The sequence below is a fragment of the Nyctereutes procyonoides genome, unplaced genomic scaffold, assembly GCF_905146905.1.
Source record: "Nyctereutes procyonoides isolate TBG_1078 unplaced genomic scaffold, NYPRO_anot_genome, whole genome shotgun sequence".
NCBI lineage: Eukaryota > Metazoa > Chordata > Mammalia > Carnivora > Canidae > Nyctereutes > Nyctereutes procyonoides.
Window position 1 is genome coordinate 1,756,996 of NW_026575043.1, and position 13,071 is coordinate 1,770,066.

General features: G+C 40.6%; 3 non-coding genes across 3 annotated transcripts; 1 reads left to right on the forward strand and 2 right to left on the reverse strand.

Annotated features, from left to right (window-relative positions):
• Window positions 1–6,962: 6,962 nt before the first annotated feature.
• TRNAY-GUA (transfer RNA tyrosine (anticodon GUA)) lies at window positions 6,963–7,050 on the reverse strand. Its single transcript is given in 2 exon segments — window positions 6,963–6,998; window positions 7,014–7,050. It is a non-coding gene; the product is annotated as a tRNA-Tyr (tRNA).
• Window positions 7,051–10,421: 3,371 nt separating this feature from the next.
• Window positions 10,422–10,494, forward strand: TRNAA-AGC (transfer RNA alanine (anticodon AGC)). Its single transcript has one exon. It is a non-coding gene; the product is annotated as a tRNA-Ala (tRNA).
• Window positions 10,495–12,263: 1,769 nt separating this feature from the next.
• Window positions 12,264–12,353, reverse strand: TRNAY-GUA (transfer RNA tyrosine (anticodon GUA)). Its single transcript is given in 2 exon segments — window positions 12,264–12,299; window positions 12,317–12,353. It is a non-coding gene; the product is annotated as a tRNA-Tyr (tRNA).
• Window positions 12,354–13,071: the final 718 nt, after the last annotated feature.

Here is a 13,071-nt window from a genome sequence, read left to right on the forward strand (position 1 = left end):
TAATCTAACCTGATATGGGGGGACTGTGAGAAGCTGGAGTAGAAAAGGCTTAGAGAAACAAATAGCTTCTGTGTGAGACCATCTCTTCCATGTATCAAGTGTCCTGACAGAGCCTTGAACACCACAGGCATGAAAGCAGCCAAAACCTAGGATCTAAGTTCACGTGTCTCTCAAGTAAAAGCTTCCCCAATTTTCTTTCTTTCTTTTTTAACTGGAAAAAAATGTTTAAATTTTACCTAAGTCTCTTAGAACACACACAGATGGACATGATTTTCATTACATAGGACGACATTTCCTTTCCAATGTGTCTCCTCATCTTGGAAACCTCCCTTGCAGCTAATCCAAATTTCTTTCTTTTTTCTGTCTTTTGTAAACTTCCAAACCAGTGCCTGATGATTCCATATTTTTCTCATCAGCTAGTGCTGGGTTAAGCACAGACAAGACAAGTGCTTGTCTGAGATTCAGCCACTTCTATTGCAGAGTTGATTTCAGTCTGAAATGTTTCTATAGCTAATTGACTCCTAGATGGTTCTGACTCAAATTTGCCTGCTCCTGAAGCCTGCAGACAATATTCCAGTGGAATCTCATCAAAAAAAAGAAGCAAACTATTCATAAATGTAACAACAGGGATTATTTCCCCTGCATTATCCTAAAGGCAGATACACCTACATGCGTACTGTATTATTCCATTCATAGAACATTCTTACAAGCACAAAACTAAAAGAAAAGTCAGTAGATAACAAAGTAGAATGTATGGGGAAGGACTAACTACAAAAGGAACATGGGGAAGTTTGAGGGTGTGATATAACTATTTTATATCTTCATTGTCATTGTGGTTACATGACTATAATTTTGTCAGAACTCATGGCACTAAAAAGGGAGTGTTTTATGTAAATGTTGCCTAAATTTTTAAAGTGGGAAAAGAAACTTCCAAAAAATTAAAGCTTGTGAAAAGTTAAAGTGTTTAGAAATCAATATAATCTTATTATCAGACTTAAAAAGACCTATATGATTATCTCAATATATGCAGAATAAACATGGTAAAATTAAGGGTGCATTCATGGATTAAATTTCTGCCAACTAGTAATATAGGAGAATTTCATCAGCCTATGAAAGACATATGGGAAAACCCTACTGTTACTACATCTAATAGTGAAAGACTGAATGCTTTGCCACTAAGATCAGGTCTAGAACAAGGATATTGAATCCTGACTTCTATTCAATATTGCCCTGAAAGTTCTACCCAGTACAAATCAAGAAAGAAATAAAATCATAATTTGAAAGGGAAATGCAAAGCTATCTCTATTTACATATGATGCAATCATTATGAGAAAATGCTGGAGAATCTCCTGTAAAGCTACTGCAAATAAAAAACTTACCAAAGGTACAGGACACAAATATAATGGATTCTAATTCTATTTATTAATAAGTATTCTAATATTAACACTGAACAGCTGGAACTTGAAATATAAAACACCATTTAGAGGTGTATAAAAACGTGAATCTTTATAGAGATCAATTTAACAAAACATACAATGAAAACAATACATTCTAAACAGAAAATTCAATATTTTTCAGATGCAAATTCTTCCTTATACATTTAATGCCATCCCAATCAAAATCTCAATGAGCAGTTTTGTAAAAATAACAAGCTGATTCTAAAGTTTATAGACTGAAAAAGATATAAAATGCTCAAAACAATTGTGAAGGAGAAGAAGAAAGAGGATTTAACACTACCTGGTTTCAAGACTTACTACAAAGCTAGATAGAGTCCAGAAAAATATGCCAAAAGTGGATATTCACATGCTAATAAATGAACTCAGACCCTACACAGTATAATGGACAAAACTCAAAATGGACAAAAACCTAAACATAATGACTAAAACTGTAAAACTTCTAGAAGAAAAATCTTTGTAACTTTAGGTTAAGCAAAAAATTCTTAGAGCACAGGTAAGCTATAAAGAAAAAATGATAAATTGGACTTCATCAAAGTCTTTAAAAATCTCAAAAGATGCTTAAGAATGTAAGATAATTAAAAGGCAAGCAACAGGTTGGGAAAAATATATGCAAAACATTTAGATAAATGTTTAAGGGATAAGTGACAAAGGACTTGTATCCAGAATATATAACACACTCAGTACAACTGAGTAGTGAGCCATGAATAGGCAAATGATTTGGACAGATAGTTCACAAAACAAAATGTACAGATAGCCAATAAGCAGGTGATACTGATCCTTAACATTATTATTCCTTACGGAATGCAAATTACAAGCCTCCATGAATAAGAGCTCCTGTTGCTTAACATCCTCACCAGCATTTGGTGTTGTGTTTTGGATTTTGACCATTCTAATAGGCATGTAGTGGTTTCTCATTGGTTTTTCAGTTTACAATTCCCTAATTACATGTGATGTAAGGTATCTTTATTTGCAACCTATATATATTCTTTGTTGAGTTGTCCAGATCTTTTGCCCAAGTTGTTTATTTTATTGTTGAGTTTTAAAAGTTCTTAGTATATTTTAGATAGCAGTCCCTTATCAGATTTGTCCTTTGCAAATATTTTCTCCCAGTCTGTGGCTTCTATTCTTATTCTTTTAACAGTGTCTTTCTGAAGAAGTTTTTAATTTTAAGAAGTCCAATTTACCAATTATTTTTTTTCCTGAAGCATGCCTCTGGTGTTGCATCTAAAAAATTACCCCCGCCCCACACACACACAAAATTATCGCCATGCCCCAAGCTACCTACATTATTTTCTGTTATCTTCTAGTAATAACATAGTTTTGCATTTAACATTTAGGCATATGATAATTTTGAGTTAATTTTTCTGATTCATTTTTTTGCATGTGGATGTTCAATTGTTCTACCACAATTTGTTAAAAATACGATTGATTGGTTTTTGCTATAGACAAGGTTTAATTCTATAGAGAAAGGATAAGCTTTCAATAACTGGTGTAGGTACAACTGGACATTCATTTATATAAAACAAAAAAATCTTTGACCCTACATCAATACCATAGTTAATTCTATTTTGATCAGAGACCTAAATATAAAAGATAAAACTTCCAGAAGAAAATCTCTGTGACTTTTGGTTAGGCAAAAAAATTTTAGCACACCAAAGAACACAAAAATATAAGGTGTAAAAGAAAAAAAAAGACAGATTGGACTTCATCAAAAGTTTAATGTTTGCTTTTCAAAAGATACTGCTAAAAAAATGAAAAGTCAGATCACAGAATGGGAGAAAATATTTGCAGGACAAACACCTGATAGATAAGACTTTTATCCAGAATACATAAAGCATTCTTACAACTCAAAAAGGAGGCAAACAATTCAATTTTTTTTAAAAAAAGGAAGGATTTCAAAAGATACTTCATCAAAGAAGATATACAGAGACAAATAACTACCTGAAAACATAGACATCATTAGTCGAGGGGAGTGCAAATTAAAACCACATGAGATGCCTGGACACACTCATTGTAGGAGGCAGAATTCTAAGAGGGCCCTGAGATTTCCACCCACCTCTTATAATATCTGATAAATCCCCACCCCATAAACATGGGTAGGACATGTAATTGTGTCTTGTTAGTTACAAATTTGAATGGCTAATATTTAAAAAACTGTTCCAAGTGTCATCTAAGATGTAGAGAAACAAACTCTCATCCATTGTTAATGAGAATGTAAAATGGTGCAGCCATGTTGGATAATAGTCAGTAGATTCTTTAAAAGTTAAATATACACCTACCATAGGATCCAGCAATCCCACTCCTATATATTTACTGCAAATAAATGAAAACACATGTCCATGCAAAGACTTATACCCAAAATATTTATAGCCACGTGATAGTTTGCAAGGACAACCACAAAAACATACCACAGACTGGGTGACTTAAACAGAAATGTATATCCTCATAGTTCTGGTTATAGTTCTGGAGGCTGCAAGTCCAAGATCAAGGTGTCAGCCAGACTGATTTCTTCTGAGGCCTCTGTTTGGCCCAAAGAAGGGTATCCTCTTGTTTCCTCTGCACACCCATGCCTCTAGTCTCTCTCTCTATATCCTAATCTCTCCTTCCTATAAAGACACCAGTCAGATTGGGTGAGGGCACACCCCACATCCTCATGTGAATGTTGTAAGTAACTTCTTTCAAGGCTCTGTCTCCAAATACAGTCTCATTCTGAGGGCCTGGAAATTAGAGCTTTAACATATGAAGGGGGGCACGTAATTCAGCCTGTAATTGTAAATATTTTCTCAGTTCTATTAATAATAATAAAAACAATAAAAAATTTCATCAGCTGGTGAATGAATAAACTAAATTATAGCACATCCTTGCAATGGATGACTGAACAGTAAAAAGGAATGAACTATGGATGTGCACACGACCAGGAAGAATCTCAACAGCATTGTGCTCAGTGGAGGAAGCCAGACTCAAAGCAGCACGCTTATATGATTGAATATAATTTTCAAAACTCATCAAACTCTACACTTAAAAGGAATGAATGTTATTGTGTTTAAATTATATTGCAGTAGACGTAATTAAAAACAAAACTAACCATGCAAAAACTTCAACATCAATTTGACGTCTTGCTAAGCAGTCGGTTTCTTGCTGCACACAGCCTCCTTAGCACAGATTCCCAATTTACTTGTTTTCATTTCTTCTGCCTATAGTACTTATTCTTTTTAACGTATTATACAATTACACAAATTTGTTTTAACCATATTTTCAAATCTCCAATTTTTTCAAGCTGATGTTTTCAGTATTATATCCAACAGTTTTAGTTGTTCTAAATGTCACATTTGGGGAAAGTTACCTAGTTGCTTGTGTGAAAAGCAGCCAGAAACAAATGCAAATCCTTCATCAGTTAAGGAACCACCATGCAGCACTCAAATGTCCTAGACTTTCAGCAAATTGATGTAATGGACTTTCATGCTGTCTCCCACATGGAGAAGCCAAGTGTACCGTATATGGCCATATATGGTGAGCTGTAAAGGACATTACTGCTTTTTAAAAATATTCTGACACAGTGTTCTAGCATATGTAGAATTATAGTCCATTACTCTTTTGGAAATACATGTGGCCATGCAACACAATTGTTTTAACAAATGATATCTCTCTTCTGGAAGTTTGAGAGTTAATGAGCAATTCACCATGTCCCTCTTTACCCTCACCCTGACAAACTAATTTATGATCTGAGTTGTAGAGGATCTACCAGCCAGGGTCCCAGGATGGAGTGGAGTCCACTAGCCAAACCATGATTTATATGACACAAAAATAAGAGTTTCTGGTTATGAGCCCACACGATTCTCAGGGGGCTCAATAATGAGGGATGCTCATTATTCCCCTGTAACTTAACCTATTAGGTGGACATATACAGGAAATCTGAAAATCTGAATCCACTAAGAAGGCTTATTCACCTCCTAAGAAAATACTCAACAAAAATGTGTGGACTGTGCCAAGATATATGGTAAGAGTTTTCAGATTTTTTTTAAAAAACAATTGTCCATGTTATATCACTGAGTGATGAAAAAGCTCAGTGACATTTTGCGGAAAGTCTACCTGCTGGCCTAGTGTCATCTTACACCACTTTAAGAGATGTGGGGTTGTTGGTTTTTTTGTTTTTTTTTTTTTTCCAATTACTCCAAGAAATGGGTTCTAGGAAAGTGTTCTGAAATAATTCCTACTCATAGGCTGAGGCTCTTTGTGGAATTCCTAAATGTGTTGAGCTAAAAGTAGAACCACTTCACTGGAGCGAATACAAATCTGGATTGGAAGTTGTACATACTATGGCAATTTTTCAAGACGACACTGCGTACGTGAGCTGGGACTCCAAGCAAAAAGGATTTAATTTATAAAAATAAAAAAAAATTTTTAAAGGATTTAATTTAAAGTCTCGGACAGAGGCATTTCACCTGCTCCAGGTCCCAGTCATATCAGCCATAGTGGCCGCCCTCGTCCAAACTGTCTCAGAATTCAGACTGTTTTCCTTTTTTCTTGGTAGCTTCTCCCAGCCACTTGGTCTTTGGGAACAGGCTGAAAACTATAGCACGAGTCTTCAAACCCAAACTCTCCTGATTCCTTGCTGCTCCTGAAAATTACCAATCCAGGTAATTTTTAAAAGTGGAGTTTTATACCAGACTGGGAGTGAAAAGACTGACCAACGTTACATGACCACGTCACATATTTGTGCCCTGTGCACTTCCGTGGCTTGAAAGCTGGAGGAAACCTGGTGGTTGACTTGTTTCCACTTTTAGTTCTGGTGCTGGGCCTGTACACGTCTGAGCTCCACTGTTCTCCCAACGCGTCCCAGCCCCGGGCCACCCCCAGGTAGGGCCTCGGCCAGCCTGCAGGGGGACAGCTTGATGCTGATGTGTGCAGGGGGGCAGGGAATGAGCTGGGCCTGTCCCCTCTTTCATCCTTCACACCCGCTCCTCGGAAACACAGAAGCCGGCGAGATGAGAACACATCTCCAAGTGGTGCAGAGGTCAGGGTGCGGGGTGGGGGTGGGGGTGGGGGTGGGGTGGATTTAGTTTACACGGTGCCGACAGGGTGGCTGCGCCAGGGCTATGGGCGAATGAAGTTCATTATGCTACTTCCCACCTTGGGGTATGTCTGAAATTTCTCCAATAACAGGCCCCTTCAGGGATCCCCAGGGTAACCGGGGGCCCCTACTCCCCAGGGGCGCTCCCCCTTGGAGCTGCGCTGCGCAGAGAGAGGTTGCGGTTCGCGCCGGACTAGCAGAACGGAGACCGCTGGGAAAGTGCCCCGCAGACCCGCCGCCCTTCCCAGGCCACCGCGGCAGGGCGGCCGCAGTCCCTCCCGGATGTATTTCGTGCTCGTAAATCAGAGAGGTGCTCGCGTTCTTGTTGGAGCGGAAAGTGCGACCTGTCCTCTGTAGACGCGCCAGAAGGTGGGATCAAGGGTCTAAATGTTACGGCGGCTTCGCTGGAGGAGCCGGGATCTCCAAAATTGTCGTCCTTCGAGCCGGATTCGAACCAGCGACCTAAGGATGCCTCACTACTCCGTCTACAGTCCTCCGCTCTACCAACTGAGTTATCGAAGGACCCCGGGAAGGCTTCTTGCAGGATTGCTGAAATAATGTCTATCCGGAGGGTTGCCGCGTTGGTAACGTTCAGATTCGCTTCTAAAATTGCAACTTTGAGCTGTCTTCCTAGATACCGACTGTATCTTCTATAATGAACTGGGTAACTGGTCCATGGCTTTAGAAATACATGAAATTCATTGGGTTGTACATCTCAGACGTTAGGATATTACTTACGTCTATCTCAAGGAAAAAACCCAAAGGGTACCCATCCCATGTCCTCTTACCCTAGAAATAGCATAGCTCAGAGTAATGCCCTGGGTTACACCCGGCTTCCTTCCTGCTCTCTGGGTGACTTCCTTCTTCTTCTCTCAAAAGCGTCAAAGTTTGTTCAGTAAGTGTTATAGTTGCCATGAATACAGACAACTAGGCTGAAGATCTCTGGGTTGGGAACAGAGCAATGCCCCTGGCATTTTGGTACACTGCAGTACTTCATTCTGAAAGTCTAATGGGAAAATCGTGTGTATTCATAATGCCAGCGGCGAAAAATTTGGAGTGTTGAGTGTGTGCACGTATGTGTGTAAATTTTTTTTTGGTTGATGTTTGGGTGGTTCATATTATATTGCGTAATTATAGTAGAGCAATTAAAATGAAACGCAAATCCTGAAAATTATTAAATGGAGATATAAATATTCCTTTTCAAAGTCCAATCATTCAACGTTGAAGTTCAACATAGATTCATCAGTTTCCTTGCGTCTGCTGCAGAAATAGACACAGATGGAGAAGATACTACACTATCTGGAGCAAATATATATACATTTTCCTTTGTAATATATTTAAGGAAAAGATTAAGTGGATTTCTGTATAAAATATCTGTACTTATTAAAATAAAATTTCTACAAAATTATATTATTGAAAACATTCCAAAATTTTCTTCAAACAGCACTCACCAATGCCTATTAGAAATGTTGAAAGCACATGGTTGCTCTTGAACTTAGTCATTAGGTCCTTTTCTGTGAGTCACTAGAGAATAGGACCTAGTGACTTTTTTTCAGTGTTTCTAGCCTGATAGAGAATTCACAGCTAGAGGAAAAGTAATCTTAAGAAGTGGACTGTTTCTCTTGACATTATTAGGTGTCCTGTCCATGCCTTGAAACCAAGTGGAAAATAGCCAAGTTGCCAGCAAGTGACAGGATTTCGGAGTGCTGCTAGATTCATTACTGGGGTAATGAGGCACAGGAAGTCCACAGAAGGGAAACAGGAATGTATACGCCCACTCTCCCCTGCTCCCAGGCTTGCATTCTTCTTCTAGCTTCCTCCTGGTAAAGCCTAACATGGGGTGGGGGGCCTCCATAATGTGGTGTACAGAGTCCCAGCTCCTGCCTCACAAGGCAGATTGAAAAATGATTATTGTCTTAGTCTGCTCAGGCCACTGTGACAAAGTATCACAGGCTGGGTAACTTTAACAATGGAAATTAATTTTTCTCACAGTTTTGAAGGCTGGAAGTCCATGGCCAACGTGATGGCCGTTGGGTTCCTGGTGAAAGCACTCTTCTTGGCTTGTGGATGGTCATCTCCTGGCTGTGTCTTCACGTGGCAGAGTGAGCTTTATAAGGGTCTCCCCTTATAAAGACACTAACCCTATGATATCAGGGTTAGTGCCCTACAACCTTACAATCTTATTAACCGTAATTACTTTGCTATTCCAAACACAGTCATATTGGGGATTAGAGCTAAAAACATTTGAATTTTGGAGGGAACACAACTCAATCCAGAGCAGAGAGCTTAGAGTTGAGTCAATGGTTTAACAACTGGTGAAGCTTCCATGTGAACTTTAAACTAATATTCTTGATTTTCATTTAGTAGCTGTGGAAACTGAGTGTTGGAAAATGTAATACCCAATTCGGTGTTACTGGAAACCAGCACTCCCAGCTCACAGTTGAAAGTCCCCAGACAAACCAGTCACTTCCAGCTGAGTTGTGCCAGTGGCCCCATGGATCTGAGCTACGTCCTGTCACTAAATTCTGCACCTGCACCCCTAATAGAGTCATGGAAAATAAATAGGGAGGGAAAAAATGAGTGGAGGCCCAACTGACTTGCATCTGCTGCCAGGCAAATTCTGTCCAGGGAAGAGTAAGGAGAAAGCACGCAGGTGATGGAGAGATTCAGGGTAAGGCTGACCTTGAGCCAAATCTTGAAACGAATGGTGGGTTTCTACACACACATAGGACACCTGAGTTGTGGACTCTCTGGTCTAAGTTGTGGGGAGGAAGGTAGGTGGAAGGTTTTGTCCCTCAGAAAGTTATTCATCCCTTTTAATCAGTCGTGATTGCAATGAAAAAGGAAAAAAAAAAAAAGAACAAATGTAAAGGGTATTTTAAGGATCTCAGAAATGCCTGCTCTGCATAGAGACATAGAGTCACTTTCTTGAATGAGTTGTTTCTCCTCCATTTAAATTTTGATCACTTGCTTTCAATGTCATTAAGAGTAAAAATAACACTAAACCAAAAAGAGGAAGTCTCCCACAATGGGATATTAGGGCAAGAAACAGTTGAAGGTTTGGATGTTGGTTGAAGGCCTTCAGATGGCTTTCTGGAATGTGATGGGTTTCTGGCAATGCCCAGCGAGTCCTCCTCCCCAGAGCTAGCTCCCAACAGTAACCAGCACCTAGTACCCAATAGGTCCAGTAAAAGTAAAAGACACGACTACTACCTCTGTCTTTTTGCAAAGACTCTGCATCTAAGACTGCAGTCATAATTATCTAAGCATCCTAGTAATGTTTTCCTTAGAAAAAAACAAACTTGTTACACCCTTTGATCAAAATAGGGACTGCAGAAGCCAGAATGAAGAAGAAATTAACTGGGACGCGCGCCCCCTCGTGCCCATGTGTCCACAGGCGGTGATTTTAAAAAAGAAAAGGAAAAAAAAAAAAAAAAAAAAGCCAGGCAGGGATAGACGTAGGGACTTTGGAAAATCTGTTTCTCGGGGTAGCTGAGTCAACTAGTCGAAAAATTAGGGGTGCAGGGACTGTCGGGAACTACTGCGAAGGCCAAAGCTGCGCCTCGTTGCTTGAGAAACTTGGTTTTCCCTCCTGGATGCGCCTGCAGCTTTCTTCCGGTTCCCTGTTTCCTCAGATAGGAACCCAGGGTTAAACTCTCGCCCAGTTTCTGAGACTAGCGTTTCTGAGGATTCCCTGGCCTGGACTCCGCCTGCACTCCCGGGTCTTCCCGACCGGATCCAGACCCGCAGGGCAGGTTGTAGGTGGCTCGGAGGAACATCACCACTGATCTGCGGTCTCGCGCTTCGTTCGCGCCGAGTACGACCAGGTGGCTCCTGAATCACCCCCAGGCAGGTATCTAAGGGAGCGAGAAAGGCGCGCCGGCGTCTCGGGTGGGGAATTAGCTCAAATGGTAGAGCGCTCGCTTAGCATGCGAGAGGTAGCGGGATCGATGCCCGCATTCTCCAGTTTTATGCTTTCTCAAACAGGACCCGCATAAAGCTTGGCCAGGTCCCTAATAGGGATGGCCTTTCCTTCAAAAGCCATGCTCTGGTGTCTCCTTGTTTTCGGACAGTGCTGGGGTAGGCATGGCTAAGTTCTTTATGGAGGATTTCTCAAACGTTTTGCAGATTTGAATATCAGTGTCTGCCAAGTGGATTTACACATCTAAATTTATTTATGCATTAATATTTGCATTCTCAGAATCTATTTCCCACATGTCCCATCTACTGAGGGCAACCTGAAGTTCTTAAAACTGTGACGAATGATTCCCATTTCTTAATGAGATGGTGAAGAGCCAGATAATATGTAGGTATGTTGGAGATTTGTTTTCGAAACATGCATTTTTCCTCTTCTGGGGTCGTCTTTGGAGGGAGTGGTGATAATGCTGATACTGATACAGGACTATGGCAGTATACTGGACTATGGCCCAATTATGGGAGATGGAGGACCTCTATGGTGTTTTGGGGAGAAGCTCAGACCAGGACTATCTAACAAATTTTGCATCCAAAGCCCAAATATTATCCTTGAAAAGAAAATTGGACCATTTTTCTTCTTTATTCTTTTGTCCCAATTTGTTTTCAAAAAGCAAGAAGTGACTCAGGAGCTACCATTTTAGACCAACCTTCAGCCCTTAATAGGGGTAGTTTCCAATACATTTTAGGGAGTGGTTCTCAAACCACTACCCCAATTCGAGACATTCTGACCTACATCAAAGTTTGAGAATCATTAAAGAATAAGAGTTCTGAAACATGGTAAGGAAAATACAAAACATTATCAAGGACAAAATTCTCACACAGCTTTTTAAACTTTGGTCTAATATATTTGTAGCTGAGAACTCTTCCATGGTGCTTAGTATCACATTTTTGAGACGGGGTACAAGTGTGATTAATGTATCCTAATGAGATTGACCCAAAAGCAAATGCTTTCTATTGTTAAGAGAAATCTCTTTTGAGCTAATTCCCAAAATGGGTAGAAAATCCTGCCAATCTCCCTGTCTTGTCTGTTATTTGCAATTCTAAAATTTTGTTTGTCTTGTATCTATGGTCCTCAAACCTTGCAGCCCAGTAATATCATCTGGAAGTTTTTAAAACTACCAATGCCTAGATCCCATCTCCAAACTATCCAAGCAAAGGCGCGTTGTAAAATCTGCCCAGGTAACTCTGTATCCACCGACTTTCTTAGCCAGGTTGAAAACCACAGTTACATTTTAAAAAAGAAAAGAAAAAAAAGAAAAAAAAGAAAAAAGAAAACCACAGTTACATAAGTAAACAGAGAAGGGGGAGTAGTGCCCCTGAATTTCATACCACCCCGGAGCCTTCTTCATCTGGAAAAACCCCTTTCCAGAGACTCGGGACTCCGAGCCCACCAGGGGGCGCGCGTGTTCCACCAAGTACCCGCCGGTCGCGGCCTTCCTGCCGGGGTCCCGGATCGCGGGAAGGGAGAGCGGAGACGCGTCTGCCGACCCCGAGCCCAGCTGGGCCGCCTCTGCTGCGCCTGGTCAGGGACCGGTATTTCTCGGCGGCCCGCAGCTATCCTGTATGGAAAGTATGGGGCTGAAATGAACTCTGATCGCGCGGTGTTAGTCATTGTTCCAGAAATGAAAAAAAAATGTTTAAATTGGACTCGCTGTACATCGGGATAGTCTTAGTAGATGAGCATCGAGAATATATGTATATGTAGCTTGAATACACCATTTCAGGGTGGAGGTCAAAAAAAAAACCCGCAAAACTTGAACTCCTTCGAGCCGGATTCGAACCAGCGACCTAAGGATGGCTGCGCGAGCTCCCACTACAGTCCTCCGCTCTACCAACTGAGCTATCGAAGGAATCACACCGCCGGCTTCTCTCGCAGCAGATGCCATCTCTGCGCAAGGTTGGGCGCCTACAGGCGCTGAGGGCTCGATTTAGCTGCGTTGTTCACAAGTCTGCCTGCCCCAGCCGCGTCTTTTTTTTTAAAGCTTTTTTTTTTCTTTTTTAAATATAATCCAGCAATCTCACGGAAGTGACACTCAAAGGTACACTGCCCCCGACGAAGAAGAAAACGGGAGCATCCGCTGGTTTGCATAAAGGAAAATAAAACAAGGAGACACAGGAACGGATAAGACCTGAGCAATGAGCATCTTTTATTAGGAGGAATGAAGGGAGTCAATATTGACTCAACCTACAAACAGGATTTGAATTACTTCAGTCTACAATTCTAACAGGATAATTAACAGGGAGGGGGAGGAGGACGAGGATGGAAGAGGAGGGGGAAGAAAAGAAGTATAGGGTTAAACTCTCCCAAACCATACTAAAAAGTTCTTTGGTACTAGTCTTCGTAGATAAGCTAGACCAACACACTAATTCTAAACCCAGCAAAAGTCTATCCATAAGGAGCTAAAACAATGTTTTTGAATCTCTATGTTAACACAAGGTAGACAGTCATGTCATTCAAATACTAGTTAATTTCGCAAAATGTGAGATTTTAGTTTAGTTTTCTGGGACTGTCTGAATCTCAAAAGGTCTATTATTCTCTGTTAATGAAATCGATCCGAAGTGGCCTCC